We start from the raw sequence: 15,843 nt of genomic DNA, 5'->3' as shown, positions 1-15,843 counted from the left end.
ATACATTTCTGTACTGCCCAATAGCCAAAGCTCCTGGGTGGTTCATGAAAATTAACCGCTCTTCAAAGTCTTAGCTGACCGTTCTTTTAAAAAAGTTCTTAGTGTCATATATTTTATTTACCAATAAAAAAGCCTGGTTTTTCTTTATATTTGTTGTTTCTCAGTATGTATCTTGCACAGGAGTCAGAGGCAGTATACTCGGGTACTGGGAACAGCAGTGGGAGAGGCTGCCGTTGCCACCAGGCCCTTCCTGAGGATGCTGCTCTGCAGGTGATGGATTTCTGGTCTGATCCAGCAGAGCTCTTCTGAGGTGCTTATTATTTTAGTAATACAGACCCATAATGAAAAAAATGGTTGGCCACCCTCAGATTATGACTTTGGGCCAGTCCTAGTATTTTGGAAGCCAAACTTAATTAGCTGTGGAAATTAAGTCAACGATAGACTAGGCTTTAAAAAACACGCGCCACACACTTCTCTCTGTTAAGTGGTGTCTTGTGGGTGCTGAGAATAAAAGGATCATTACCATAGAAAAAAACACTTAGAGCTTATGGGACTCTGCGTCTTAGGGCACAATCTGGCTGGGAAATGCTGGGAGTTGTAGGACTTTTTGCTGTCTAAACATGCATGAGATTGCACCTTTAAAGGCCTCTGAAAACAGGATGGACCAAGGTTAGACGCTTGACACACAGGAAAAGTGGATGATGGTGGAATCAGAATCTGAGCTAATATATCCTGCTTGTTTGAAAGAGTTCAGGAAGACAAGGAGAGGACTTGGAAGACAGGAAAATGGTTTTCATGAAACACAGGACTCTGCCACAGGTGTTTTCATAAATTCCAAAATGCAGGAGAGGTGTTGTTTTTAGTACTTTTTCCATTTGTTTTTTTCCATTAAATTAAGCTGCTCCACAACAAAAAGGAAAGTAAAAGCCAAGCCCAAGAGAACTTCACCACCTGCTATGCCCATTACAAGTCCCAACAGGGAGACACAGACACAGAGAGGTGGTCTCCTTATGACTGCAGTTGTTCATGAGGCGTAACTTATTAGAAAATGATGTGCACCTTTGGAAGAAGAGTGCTATAGGAAAAGCACCACAAGGAATAATTTTTTGAGTGGAACTCATGCCTCAAGGATGCCTCCAGTGTTCCAACTGTTGCCTATTTCAGCCACCCTTCAGCTCACAGAATCATAGATGAAAGGGACTCAAAGGTCACTTAGTCCATCCCCATCAATGCAGGAAATCCACTACTGCAGCACCTCTGATAGGTGGCCACTCAGGCTTTGCAAAAAAACCTCTAACAAAGGAGAGTCCACCACCTTCTGAGGCAGTCTATTCTACGGTCCGGCAGCTCTTACCATCAGGACGTTTGTTCTTAATGTTTCATCTAAATAAAGGGTGGGCAACTTCTAGCACTCCTGGAGCCTATTTCCAGCCCCCAGTCCTTCCCAGGGACATTTCAACACATTTTAAGTCATAAAAAATTTACCCTGCCATCTGTATGATAGCCCTTCAAATACTTGAAGCTGGCTATCAGATTGCCTCTTAATAGCCTCTTTTCCTGGCTGAATGTACCCAACTCCTTCAATATTTCCCCATAGGACTGGGTCTCCAGGGTGCTCTCCATCCTTTGTCACTCTCCCCCAACATCCTCCATTCTGCCAGGATTCTGTGGGACAGGACAGCAGCTTGGGCCATGCCTTCTCACCTGGAAAGCAGGATTCCCACTCTGCAGGCAAAACAAGGCACCTGACCTTTCCTACTGCTCTGGAGGATCTGCCAGAAACATCATCAAAAAGAACCCAAGAAGAGCCGGTATGAAAAACATAGCTGCCCAGCACAGGCCATGATAGACTGGGGCATCACCCTGCCAATTCACATTTCCCCAATTCAGGCAGGAACAAACAGTTACACTTTACCTCAGCCTCTTGCTAAGGGATGGTTATAGAGCAAGAGTCATCTAAGCATGAATTGATGGGGGCAAAAGTCCTGGACCGTTACAAGGAGCAGAAGCGAAGGCAGCCAGTTGCATCAGCCAGTCAGTGAAGGGGAAAAACAACACCTCTTCCATCTGTTACGTCTTCCATGCAGGCAACTGCCTTCGCCTTGACTAGTAGGTGAAGGGTTTTTCTCACACACACACACACACACACACACACTGGCATGTTTGCCTTGTTCCAGACAGCAGCGATCCTAAAATGACAGTGCGTGACAATCGTCAGTGGGACATGGAACCCTCTGAGTGAGTCACCAAACTACAGGCTATCTGGCATGTGGGGTCAACCCAGGGCAAGGAATGGAGCAGGCCGTTGGGTCCCGACTAATACAATTCTGCTAGCTGGTCCCATCTGGTGTGATGATGGGAGCCACTACCTTAGTTTGGAGAAAGTGCTAAGTCACCTTTTCCTATTCACTGTTACCACCACCACCACCTCCCCCTTTCCCATTTGTAAAGCTACATTCTCCTTGCTGCTAGGCTGAGAAATTGGAGGGATCTATACCCCAGCCCAGTAAGGCCAGAATCCAAGCCTGAAAGTTTTTACAGACCTTTAAAAAACACACACCCTAGTCCAAACTAAACCTTTAGTCTGAGCTAGCACCAAGCTTAAGTGCATCTAACTGCATTTGCTTACCTCCATCCCGTTACGCGTGCTTCTCCCTCCCTCCTGCCCCCACCCTGCCCCCAGTTAAAATGTGGGTTGTAAGCTTCTCAAGGACAGGATGCTAGAGTCACCCAACTGTCTTATCTTCCCCTCTTTTGTTTATGTTATCCTGCAGAGTGACATCTCCATTGATGGCGCTGTAGAAAATTAATATAAAAATCAGGAAGAGTTTTGATTTGGAGACCAGTAGACAAATCGCTTCCAAAGGGAAGCCTTCCCTCCCTCCTACCCACTCACCCATCCCAAGGCTCAATTTACTCTACTGCAGCTTTGAGGCATTTCAGAACAGTCTGCACAACTCCATGAAATCTAGAAGAGCTAATCGACAAGGCAGAACTAATGAGGTCCGCTTTAAAGTCAGCTGCACCAGAAGGAACATCTGAGACGGGAGTGCCAAAGAAAAGATCTGAACCACCCTTGTCCCCTCACCAGGAAAAAGAAGAAGAGCATCTTCTATACAGGCTTCTCTTTCATCATACAAGTGATTAAAAACGTGGCAGATGACGCACTGCACGCTCCGGGGACACACACACACACACACACACACACACCTGGTTCCATTCAATTTCCTAAGCCGGTCTCAGTGTAGCTAAAATACATTCGAGGGTTTCCTCCAACTCAAGTAGGTGTTTGTGCAAACTCTGCCATGAACACCCTCCCTCCAGCTGGGGAAGTGCTCCCAACCCATGTCTGTAAACTGCAGCTGGAATAAAAACATGCCAGCAGGAAAAACGTTCAAGGGGCTGAGCCAAAGGCAACTAGATCTGAGGGAAAGTGGGGGAGGGCTGCTTGGCTGTTTCCCAAAGCTGCTGCCCAGTTAACGTCAAGCACTTAACCACAGGGCTACTCTAGGGAGAGCAGAGACTGAGAGGAAAGCCCTCAAGCAGCAGGGAGCCACTCTGCCAGACTCTGGTTCCTGGGCCCAAACAGACTGAGGAGTGCCGGGTGCCGCTGTCATCAGCTGGCCACGCCCTGCTTGCCCATGGCCTCACTTTACCTCTTTGGCTCCTCACCACAACACTGCTTGCACAAGGGGGTGGGGGGAGACAGATACACACAGGGAAGCAAAATTAAGCAGAGCACTTGCTGAATGTGTATGTGTGGGGGGGCTTCTCTAATCTCAAGGACCCAGGAGTTTGAGGTACCACAAGTAACAACAGCAGGAAAACAGACGAAGTGGGATCCCGGGGCTGCAAGATCACCCCCCACCCGGAAGGCCCCTGTTCTGTCACACATCCTGTTCCCAGTAGAGCCTCAGGAACTGGAAAAATGGGCAGGCACTTCTCGTCAAGAGTGAGCATTTCCAAGGAGCAGGAATGCCAGCACTGCCCCTGCCAAGGGGCAGGGATGGTCTGCAAATGGACTGGGGAAGCTATTACCCCCTAATGCATTCAGGAAGCAGGATTTCCTATGACCATAAGGAGAGCCCTGAACCAGGATCAGACCAAAGGCTACCTAATCCCACATCCTGCTTCCCACAGTAGCCAACCAGATGCCCACAAGAGAGAGAATACTGCTCATGCTGCTCTTCTACCCTCCAGCATAAAACTGCACCTGCTTTGGAGGACAGTGTTTCTGAAACTACTTTTTGGAGTGGAAGTTATCTGTGGGATTGCACAGGAGCCATCCGGAGGGACTGGATGGGAGGCACTGGCTCCTCTGATGGGGCACTGAGGTGCTTCTGACAGGACTGAACTAAGCAACGGATGTAGTCAGAAATGCCAACCAGTGCCAAGGGTTGTTCTTGGCACAGCTCAACCCCCCTACACACACACACACTTTAGGGGGGTGGGGAGGTCAGCTGCTGCTGAAGCAAGAAACTGGACAACCAGCCAGCATCGGTCCAGAGGAACTGACACAGATCCAGCGAAGGGAAGGCAGCCAGCGTCATCCTTGCTGCTTTCCTCATCCTGGTGCGCTCCAGATGTTCAACTACCCCACCACCCCCAGCCAGCATGGCAAATGGCCACATCGGCTGGGGATCATGGGAGTTGTAGCCCAACCCATCCAGAGGGCACTGTGTTGGAGAGGGCAACGGCAACACACAGAGTGAACAGATGAGACATCCCCAGGGAAGATCACGCCCTGGAGCAGTGATTGAGACTTTCCCCAGTTCATGGGAGGGTGGGACAAGACAACATCCTATCTTGCTTTTCCCTCTACGGGACCAGCTCTGTTCCCCACTGGGGGAGGATATTGCCAGCAATCCTCTTATCCAAGGGTGGGCAGAGAGTAAACCTCCAGATGTTTTGGACTTCAACTCCCAGGACTCATTGACATTGGCAGGGGTTTCTGGGAGTTGGAGTCCCAAACATCTGGAGAGCTACCTTCTGCCCACCCCTGTTCTCGTCAGTGGGCTGAATCTTACCGACATTCTGCTGAGTGGTGCTTTGGACATGTTTTCACATTTTAGAGCAGGAAATGCATGTCTGAAATAAAATACATATGTAATACGTGCGTAACGTACTGGTCGTGTTAGACTGGTGGAAAGGAGGTTCAAGCGATGAACCTCAGCATTCCAGGACAGTTGTTGAGGAAAGAACAGGCTTTGGGCAGTTAGGAGAATCCGTTAAAAATATCAGACAAGAAAGCAAGATCAGAGTAGGGGGAGAGAGATTAGGAGAACACAGAAAAGGGAAACTTTTCAGGGAATGATGGATGAAGTCTTGCAGTAAGTTATCATGAATATGGGGGTTGGGGGTTAGTAATAACTTTGTTGTAATAACTTTTCAGCGAATTATGTTTTTAAGGCTTGCAGTAAGTTACATGAATATGTTTATTTATTTCATTTCTATACTGCCCAATAGCTGAAGCCCTCCAGGCGGTTCACAAAAATTAAAACCGTAAAGTACAACATAAAACAATATAAAATATGAATGCTTAAAACTACAATACAAAAGTACAACCAAAATAAAACCCAGCAGGTTATCAGCCCCTGGATCCAAAGTTTCTGATCTATTGCTTCAGGGCTCAGTCAAGCACCAATATTAGGGATGCTACAGCTGATCGCTTAGAGACTGAGCAGGGCACCCTCAACATAACGTATGGTTTCTCTAATGAGATCATCAAGACCCTTTTAGTGTCACATTATTTCATAACCAACACACTTTATGGCAATACCTTAAGAGGCTGTTAGCGACCAGTCAGTAAGATCACATCTGTTTATTGTTCAACAATTCAAAAATTATTCTCAAGTTCTATTACAACTATTGCCTCTACCACCTCTAGGAGTATAACATAAAAAGTCTATTTGAAGTTACTCTTACTGGCACCACACACACGCCGTTCCTATCCAGACAGCTGTCAATCCACACCTGCCTTACTCATCCTTGCAAAAAAAATATTGGGGGGGGACCCCCCGCACCACCCCGAGCCAAAATGCCAACAAGCAGGCAGGCGGGGGGCGGGGGGGCGGAGGAGACTATAATCCCTCCGGCAGCCTGACCCTGCTCCGAAAGCAAGGGGGTGATGCAACCTCCCAGCCCGGCTTCCTGCCCCAGAGGGAGCACGAAACCAGCCCTGTGCCGGGCGGCGTTTCCTGGCGCAGGCGAGCCCAGCCAGCCAGCCTGCCCTACCTGCGGGCCGGCCAGGGCGCGACGTGCGCCAGCCGCGGGAGCTGTGCCGAATCCTGGACCGGGCAGGTCGGTCGCAAGAAGAGCGCCTCTGAGCATAGGCAGAGCGCGTCTGCCCGCACCGCCAAGCCCGCGTCCAAGCGCGGACGAGGCGGGAGGAAAGCCAGGGACCTCCCCGCAGAGCAAATCCGCACCTGTTGAGCCTCCGCCTGGCAGCGGCTGACGCAACGCGGAGCTCCGCTTGCGAAAGGCGCGCCAAGCGCGCCCGCCCGCTCGCCCGCCGCGGCCCCCGCCGCTGCCCCGAGCCCGGCGAGCGCCCCGGCGGCCCGCGCAGCTCCCGCCCGCCCCTCCGGCGCCCGCCGCTCACCAGCCCGGAGCTCGCCGCGCGTCGCTGGCGCTGAACGGGGAGAGGGCGGGCGGCGGGCGGGCGGCGCGCGTATCAAGCGGGGGGCGGGCCGCGCGCACGCCCCTCCGGCGGGGGCGGGGGCTCGCGCCGGCCGCGCTCGTCGCGGGAACGAGGCGGCGGCGTGCGGGGGCGCGTGTCCGGCTCCGCGTTTCGGACTCGGTCGCGCCCCCGCCGGGCCGCAGGACTGAGACTGAGCCGACTCCTGCTGCCGCGCGCGGGCTCATGGCAGCGAGCGCCATTTCGTCGCAGGAAAGGAGAACACCTGTTTAAAATTAATAGTGACACGCGCCCCTGTAACCGTGGCCCGGCCCCGCCCCGCCCCGCCCCGCCGGCCCCGCCGGCGTCATGCACGCGCGTATCGACAGGGACGCTCTGGCGAGCAGCATCAGCCCCGGGTGAGGACGCGTTGCTCGTTACGTTTACTTCCAGCCTTCTTTCATCTTGCAAGGAGCCCCAGGCTGTTTACGTGATCCTCCTGCTCGCCCTTTTATCCTCTTGACAACCCTGGGAGGTAGGCCGGGCTGAGAGTCGGTGACTGGCCCAAAGTCACCCAGTGAGCTTCAAGGCCAAGTGGGGACTAGAACCCGGGTCTCCCGAGCCCCAGTCCAACGCTCTCACCCCTACACCACGCTGCCCACGCTTGCCCAGATGCCAGTGCCAGGACCTGCAACTCGGCCAGTGGTCATTTTGAGTGCCATGGTCCAAGGTCCAGTCCTAGCTGCACTGCTGCTCCCTTGCTGTCTCCAACGGCCTTCCCAGAATATTTACTAATATTAACAGCAGTAACAATTCATCCTATAAGCAAGGCTTGCGGGGTAACATACACATAAAACACAGAACAAGACCAGTGATTTAAAAAACCATCAAAAGAATTACACAGTTGTAAAAGCAGCAACAATAACTTAATCTTTACTATACACACCAAGAACACTACATTAATTTTATTTATTTTATTTATTTATCTCATTTCTATACGTCCCAATAGCCAAAGCTCTCTGGGCGGTTCACAAAAATTAAATCCAAACAACACACAATAAAACAATTTAAAATATACAGAACATTAAAACCACAATATAACAATACAACCACAATAAAACTTAGCAGCAGTGCCGAAGTTTAAAATACAGATTTAAAACAGCAAAGATAAAAATTTAGAAGGCTAAAATGCCTGGGAAAATAAAAAGGTCTTCACCTGGCGCCAAAAGGAATATTTATTTATTTATTGCATTTATACCCCACCTTTTTTCCTCTTGCAAGGAACCCAAGGTGGCTTACATTATCCTCCTCCTCTCCATTTTATCCTCACAACAACAACCCTATGAGGTGGGTTGGGCTGAGAGTCTGTGACTGGCCCAAAGTCACCCAGTGAGCTTCCATGGCCGAGTGGGGACTAGAACCCGGATCTCCCGGCTCCTAATCCAACACTCTTGCCACTACACCACACTGGCACACTGGAATACAATGTAGGCGCCAGGCGAACCTCACTAGGGAGCTCATTCCAGAGCCGGGGTGCCACAGCAGAAAAAGCCCTCCTCCTAGTAGCCACCCGCCTCACTTCCTTTGGCAGGGGCTCACGGAGAAGGGCCACTGATGATGATCTTAAGGTCCAGGCAGGCACATATGGGAGGAGGCGATCCTTCAGGTAACCTGGCCCCAAGCCATTAAGGGCTTTGAATGTTAACACCAGCACTTTGAATCGGGCCCGGAAATGGACCGGCAGCCAGTGCAGCTGGAAAAGTACTGGCGTAATATGAGCTCGCAGGCCAGTCCCTGTTAACAATCTTGCTGCCCTATTTTGGACCAGCTGAAGTTTCCGGACCGTTTTCAAAGGCAGCCCCACATATAACGCATTGCAGTAATCCAGACGAGAAGTTATCAGAGCATGGATGACTGTAGCTAGGCTATCTCTGTCCAGATAAGGGCGTAGTTGGTATACCAGCCTAAGCTGATAAGAAGTTCTCCGTGCCACTGAGTTCACCTGTGCCTCAAGGGACAGTTCTGGGTCCAAGAGCACCCCCAAACTACGAACCTGATCCTTTAGGGGGAGTGCAACCCCCTCCAGAACAGGTTGAATATCACCTAGCCGGGCAGATGAACCACCCACTAGCAGTACCTCCATCTTGTCTGGAGTGAGTTTCAGTTTATTAGCCCTCATCCAGTCCATTACCGTGCCCAGGCCCTGATTCAGAACAGCCACTGCCTCACCTGGTTTTGATGAGAAAGAGAGGTAGAGCTGGGTGTCATCTGCATATTGATGGCACCTCAGCCCACACCTCTGGATAACCTCCCGCAGCGGTTTCATGTAGATGTTAAACAGCATGGGGGATAAAATAGAGCCCTGTGGAACCCCATGGCACAATTGCCATGGCACAGAGCAGTAATCCCCCAGCACCACCTTCTGGAATCGGCCATCCAAGTAGGAGCGGAACCACTGTAGTGCAGTGCCTCCTACTCCCAACCCAGACAACCTATCCAGAAGGATACCATGGTTGATGGTATCGAAAGCCGCTGAGAGGTCCAGGAGAATCAACAGGGTCGCACTCCCCCTGTCCCTCTCCCGGCAGAGGTCATCCCACAGGGCGACCAAGGCAGTTTCCGTTTCAAAACCAGGCCTGAAGCCCGATTGAAATGGATCTAGATAATCCGTTTCATTCAACAGAGCCTGGAGCTGTCCTACAACCACCCGCTCAAGCACCTTGCCCAGGAAGGGGATGTTGGCCACTGGCCTATAATTGTTAACATCCTCTGGGTCCAGGTTAGGCTTTTTCAGGAGTGGTCCAATTACTGCCTCTTTTAAAGCGGCAGGCACCACTCCCTCTCTCAAGGAGGAATTTACAACCTCCTGGACCCAGCCGGACAACCCCTCCTTGTTTGATTTAATAAGCCATGAAGGGCAAGGGTCAAGCACACAAGTGGTCGATTGGACTTGGCCAAGCACCTTGTCTGCATCCTCAGGCCTCAGTAACTGAAACTCATCCAATAAAACTGGACCAGACGGTGCTCTGAAAGTCATAGCCGTGTTCCCACTCAGGATCTCTTGCAGTCCCATTCCAGTCATTTTTATATATTTCTTTGCCACTCTGTAGCCTCCAGTCTTCAGGGCCCTTTACAGACAATGTGCACTTACATCAGAGTAACCCCAACTAAGCACAGCAGGTTTTACTTCTGAGTAAACATGCACAGGATTGGCCTTGGCGAGACTGTCGCAAGCAGCAGAGCACATCAAGAAGTGGTTTGCTCCCTAAACAGAAGCCCCTTTAGATGGAGGCCTCTCCTCTTTGTCAGGGGTGGGGGGGGATATAAGGGTGTCTCAGCAGCTCCCTAGGAGTAGGCAGGGCAGGGCAGGGCAGGGCAGGGCAGGGCAGGGCAGTTCTTCCCCTTCAAGCCAGCTGTCATCAGCTTTCCCACTTCAAGGTGAATATATTTAGCCGCCCACTAGCAAGCAGCTACAAGGAATAACAAAGCTAGGATATGCAGCTTCAAAGGAGACACTTGCCCTCCCTAGTAGATGGGAAGGAGGGAGGCACCACTCCCCTTTCACTTCCTCAGAGTCTGGGCTCCATCATGCCTGCTCCCCTGCTGCAATTCTGGCCCCCTGGGCCTGTGCTTCCAGCTGGGTTGACTTGCGCTCTGCTTCTGCCAGGAGAGGCCTCCTGCGTTCACCTTTTGAGGTAGAGGAGACAGAGCCCTCTCCTTGTTAAGAAGGAGGCCCCCAGATCAGGGCTGGAGGTAGCCAATGGAAAGCCATCTACTGGGGCAACACTGGTGCCCAAAAGCCATCCACTGACCATCACAGCCCAGTGTAGTCCAGCACACCAGCACAAGACTGTGCCACTCCAGTTCAGGCACAGGGCACTGCAGAGTTTCTAGCTAGTGCCACAGGATGCAAAATGATGCTGGCATCTGGGTGTCTCTGGCAGGTGTGGGGTGGGGCTGGCCAGTCCAAGCATCTCCTCTCCTGAATTCCTGCCCTAAGGGCTGTAGTCTGAAAAGTGCCTCTGCTTGCAACATCATCTCTTAATTAGTGGGTGGGTCAGTCCTCATTAAGCTTTTCCCAAGTGCCATCCATTTTACAAGGGAGGGTAAACAGCCTAGAGCAGCCGCGATACCATGAGTAACTCCAGGACAGATCCTTCCACTGAACCAAGCCAGGAAAAGATGGGATTTCGAGACTAAGGTTGCCATTTAACCTGCTCCTGTGCCTGTAACAGCAACCTGTCATGCAGGAATTAGTTTCTGAACATTTTCTCCCCATGCATGGCAGGAAAAGCTTAATTGAGATGATTTCTGCATGCCTGGCTGCTGTTAAAAAGGTACAAGCAAACGGTCAGGAAAAAGTCAACAGCTCTGAGAGCGCTTCACAAAGGCAATTGCGTGCCTGAGCCACTGTATCTACATTCTAGCACAAGGAACGCCCATGCAGGCAGCATTCCATCTTTCCCACCGTCATGCAGCTGTGGACTCTGAATTTCCATGTGCCCATCCAGAGCTGCCATCAGGACAAACACAACAAGGAAACCCTGCACCAGTCTGATTACACCAAACGATATTACTCAGGATGTTCTGCGCCACCAGTGATGCAAGCTCTCGCCTGCTGTCATCAGCCCCTTTTGGCTCAGCTGCCAAGCTCCAGCCAGTGCCAGCAGGGCCTGCCCTTCTCCCTGCTGCACTTTTTTGCCAGAAGTGGAGGAGACTCTCAGGGCAGGGTGGACATAACAGGGGTTCAGTCCTCCCAACACAGTCATTCAGCACTGCTCTGAACAACCACAGGACTTTAAAGACGAATAACCACCATTAAGAACAGAAGAGCCCTGCTGGATCAGACCAAGGGTCCGTCTAGTCCAGCACTCTGTTCACACAGTGGCCAACCAGCTGTATACCAGGAACCCACAAGCTGGGCACGAGTGCAACAGTACCCTCCCACCCATGTCCCCCAGCAACTGGTGTACATAGGCTCACTGCCTCTGGTACTGGAGGTAGCACACAGCCATCACACCTAGAAGCCACTGAAAGCCTTCTCCTCCATGAGTTTGTCCAAGCCCCTTTTAAAGCCATCCAAAGTGGTGGCCATTGCTACATCCTATGGTAGCGAATTCCATAGTTTCACTATTTATTTATTTATTGAATGTCTTAATTGCCCATCTGGCCAGTCACCTGGCCACTCTGGGCAATGTACAGCAATATAACAGTCTTAAAACAATACAATTCTACATTAAAACATATTTCTAAAAATGCCCTAACCCACCCCAAATGCCTGCCTGAACAACCACGTTTTTAATTCGTGGTGGAAGCTCATTAAAGAGGGGGCATGGCAGAGTTCTCTAGGGAGGGAGTTCCACAGAGTGGGGGCCACCACAGAGAAGGCCCTCTCCCTCGTCCCCACCAGTCTAGCTGTCCTGGCTGATGGGACAGAGAGAAGGCCATCCGAGGCTGATCTTGTTAAGCGGCCTGTCTGGTGTTGTTGGAGGAGCTCCTTAAGATAGGCTGGGCTGGACCCATATAGGGTTTTAAAGGTCAAAACCAACACCTTGAATTTGGCCCAGCAAACAACTGGTAACCAGTGCAACTCCTTCAGCACCAGAGTGATGTGATCATGCCAGCAGCTGCCTTTAATCAGGCGAGCCACTGCGTTCTGTACCAGCTGCAGCTTCCAAACCATTTTCAAGGGTAACCCCACGTAGAGCATTACAGTAGTTTTGATGAGAGGAAACCAACTATGTGCTGGGTGAAGAAGTCTTTCCTTTTATCTGTCCTGAATCGCCCACCAATCCGCTGCATGGGATGGCCCCGGGTTCTAGCAGTATGAGAGAGAGAGAAAAATGTCTCCCTATCCACATTCTCCACACCATGCATAATTTCGTATCATGTCTCCCCTTCCCCTCCTTTTTTCCAAGCTAAACAATCCCAGCTGTTGTAGCCTTCCCTCATGGGGGAGTTGCTCCAGCCCCTTGATCATTTTAGTTACCCTTTTCTGCCCTTTTTCCAACTCTATAATATCCTTTTTAGGTGCGGTGACCAGAACTGTGCACAGTACTCCAAGTGTGGTCGCACCATAGATTTGTGTAAGGGGAGTATGATCTTGGCAGTTTTATTCTCAATGCCTTTCCTAGAGCATTTCTCTGGGGTCTTTCCCAGCCCCGCTACCCAAGATCCTTTAGCTGGAGACACCAGAGACGGATCCCTGAGACCTTGGGCATGCAAGGCAGGTGCTCAACCAATCCGCCAGGCTCCCTCCGAGGCAGATGAGCCAGGTCTGATGACCCGCTGAGGTGTGAGCTCCTCTAGAGCTGAGGAGTAATTCTACCTCACTGAGAAGGAGAGAAAGAATGGTGCAGAAAGAGCTGCCTTGAAGAGAGGAGTACAAGAGCTCCTACTACATCTAGGAGGTGAAAATTAACATTGGAGCCATCTGCTGGACACCACCTTCCTTATCCCCTGCCCTCGGCACAGCTCTGTGGAATGAGGAGTTTCCTTCTTAAGAGTCCAGTTTTCTGTTTTGGCCACAAAAGTGACTAGAATACTCTGGATTTTAATTGCTAGCATGGAGATGGGGGCGGGAGAGAGAAAGACTGTCACAAGAACTTAGAAGGTGCCATAGGGATTGAGATGGTGGCTTTTTAGGGCCTCCTGCTGGCAAAATCTTACATCTACCAAAATACTTCCAAGAGAAGCTCTGCCACGAAATTGCTGAACCACAACATATTAGCAAATTCAATTCTATTCAGTTTAGACAAGTGGGATTAGCATAGCTAAAAAGTTTATCATCACTAGAAACCATGTCATACTCCAACAAGGGAGGTTCAAGTACACATTTTACTACAGGCTTGTGGAAAAGTTGCTGCAGAGAACTAGTCAAAAATAATCAACAGACTAAACAATACATAGACATTATCTTTCTAATCAGCATTCCCAATACTGCCCTGGAGAGAAGGAAAGCAGACAGTGGCTTTTGCCATCAGCCAGGGGGCCTACGGCCACGGGGAGGCTGCGCCCCCCAGATCTCAGGAGCGGCTTCAAGCGAGTGGGAGACCAACCTGGCCCATGCCTCAGCCAGAGGAGCAGTTGCAGGGAGCTCGCTTCTCCCTCCCTGGCAGAAGGAACAGGGAGCCCTGCTGGGACTGCAGAAGGAAGGAGAACGAATGCTCCGGCCCCATCCGCTGGCCTGAGGAACAAGAGCCTCATTCAAGCCGGGCCCCCGGCAAGGGAAGATCAGCTGCCCCAAAGTGCACTCGCTGCCCGCGTAGAGCTCCCCACCTTGTTCTGGCCATGATCATCTTCCTCTTCCGTCCTGTCCCCTCCCCTCCCCTCCCCTCCCCAGCATGCCTTGTCAGTTCAGTTCATAAGCCTGTCCGGCATTTTTGTTTGCAAGCCTGATGGCAGGACCGGACTCTCTTTTTTTAATTGATGTGAGCCACTTTGGGAGACAATTATTGTCTGGAAAGCAGGACAAAAATCCAGTAAACAAACAAAAGTAATAACTGAAGTACAAATCCCGAGACTATAAAACACCACAAAGTCTATGTTCTTTTCTCTCTCCCCCTTCCTCTGACCAGCAAATCCTCCCAAGGGCAAATGGATGTTCCCCCCGCCCCCAACTGCTCTAGAATGTTGTCAAAGACACCTGAAGCTTCTCAGTAACACCCTAACATGCCAGACGCATTACACCAGCCATCATAAATGTGTCACTCTGTTCTCACCTTACATACCTTTGGGCTTTGCATACAAGGGCCACAGACTTACTGCTTTTCTCATGGTTCATGGGCCTTGTTCTCTGCCATTCTTCCCTCTGTAGCCTTAAATATACTATACCCATATCATAGAATCATAGAACAGTAGGGTTGGAAGGGGCCTACAAGGCCATCGAGTCCAACCCCCTGCTCAATGCAGGAATCCAGGTCAGAGCATCCCTGACAGATGGCTGTCCAGCCTCATCTTGAATGCCTCCACTGTGGGAGAGCCCACCGCCTCCCTAGGTCATTGGTTCCATTGTCGTATTGCTCTAACAGTCAGGAAGTTTCTCCTGATGTTCAGCCGGAATCTGGCTTCCTGTCACTTGAGCCCATTATTCTGTGTCCTGCACTCTGGGATGACTGAGAAGAGATCCTGGCCTTCCTCTCTGTGACAACCTTTCAAGGACTTGAAGAGCACTATCCTATCTCCCCTCAGTCTTCTCTGCTCAAGGCTAAACATGCCCAGTTCTTTCAGTCTCTCTTCATAGGGCTTTGTTTCCAGTCCCCTGATCATCTTTGTTGCCCTCCTCTGAACCCTCTCCAGTTTGTCTGCATCCTTCTTAAAGTGTGGTGCCCAGAACTGGACACAGTACTCCAGATGAGGCCTAACCAGTGCTGAGTAGAGGTGAACTAGTACTTCCCGGGATTTGGGAGCTATGCTTCTATTAATGCAGCCCAAAAGAGCATTGGCCTTTTTTGCAGCCACATCACATGGTTGGCTTGTGATCGACAACAATTCCAAGATCTTTCTCTCTTGTAGTGTTGTTGAGCCACATATCCCCCATCTTGTAACTGTGCATTTGGTTTCTTTTTCCTAGGTGCAGAACTTGGCATTTATCCCTATTAAATGTCATTCTGTTGTTTTCTGCCCAGCGCTCCAGTCTATCCAGATCACTTTGAATTTTGTTTCTGTCTTCCAAAGTATTAGCTATCCCGTCCAATTTTGTGTCATCTGCAAATCTGATCAGCATTCCCTGCACCTCCTCCTCCTAGTCATTAATACAAATGTTGAAGAGCACTGGGCCCAGGACTGAGCCCTGCGGTACCCCACTCATTACCTCTCCCCAGTTTGAGAAGGTCCCATTGATAAGCACTCTTTGAGTCCAATTCTGTAGACAACTGTGGATCCACCGGATCATTGTTTCATCTAGCCCACTTTGAGCTAGTTTGCTCATCAAGATATCATGGGGCACTTTGTCGAAAGCTTTGCTGAAGTCGAGGTATATGATGTCTACAGCATTCCCACGGTCTACAAGGGAGGTTACATATACTACTATATCCCTGCCTATTGAGGATAACATTTCATCCATTTGGAAAAGGAGTCTCTAGGCACAAACGCCTGTGCCACAATATATCTATTAAGTCTTCAAGGTGCCACAAGAGACAATAATTTTTGCTGCAACAGACTAACACAGCTACCCTTCTGGAATTTGGCTGCTTTTGTTTTCTGGAGAGGGATTTCATAATCTTTTCCCT

General features: G+C 50.4%; 1 protein-coding gene across 5 annotated transcripts in view; it reads right to left on the bottom strand.

The window, feature by feature from the left end:
• The window catches only part of SLC7A3 (solute carrier family 7 member 3), a 38,417-nt gene extending 31,538 nt beyond the window's left edge, over positions 1 to 6,879 (bottom strand). For 3 of the 5 annotated variants that reach the window (XM_084813531.1, XM_084813529.1, XM_084813530.1), the window contains exon 1: positions 6,599 to 6,879. The gene's annotated coding sequence lies outside the window, so the exon portion shown is untranslated. The remainder of the gene's footprint in view (positions 1 to 6,598) is intronic. The other 2 variants (XM_084813532.1, XM_084813533.1) reach the window with 1 other exon arrangement.
• Between the last annotated feature and the right edge of the window lie 8,964 nt (positions 6,880 to 15,843).

The sequence above is a fragment of the Heloderma suspectum genome, chromosome 9, assembly GCF_057233095.1.
Source record: "Heloderma suspectum isolate Gila_16-S chromosome 9, 16-S_ref, whole genome shotgun sequence".
NCBI classification, from domain to species: Eukaryota; Metazoa; Chordata; class Lepidosauria; order Squamata; family Helodermatidae; genus Heloderma; species Heloderma suspectum.
Note: the sequence above shows the minus strand (reverse complement) of the source record. Positions and strands in the feature narration are given on the sequence as shown.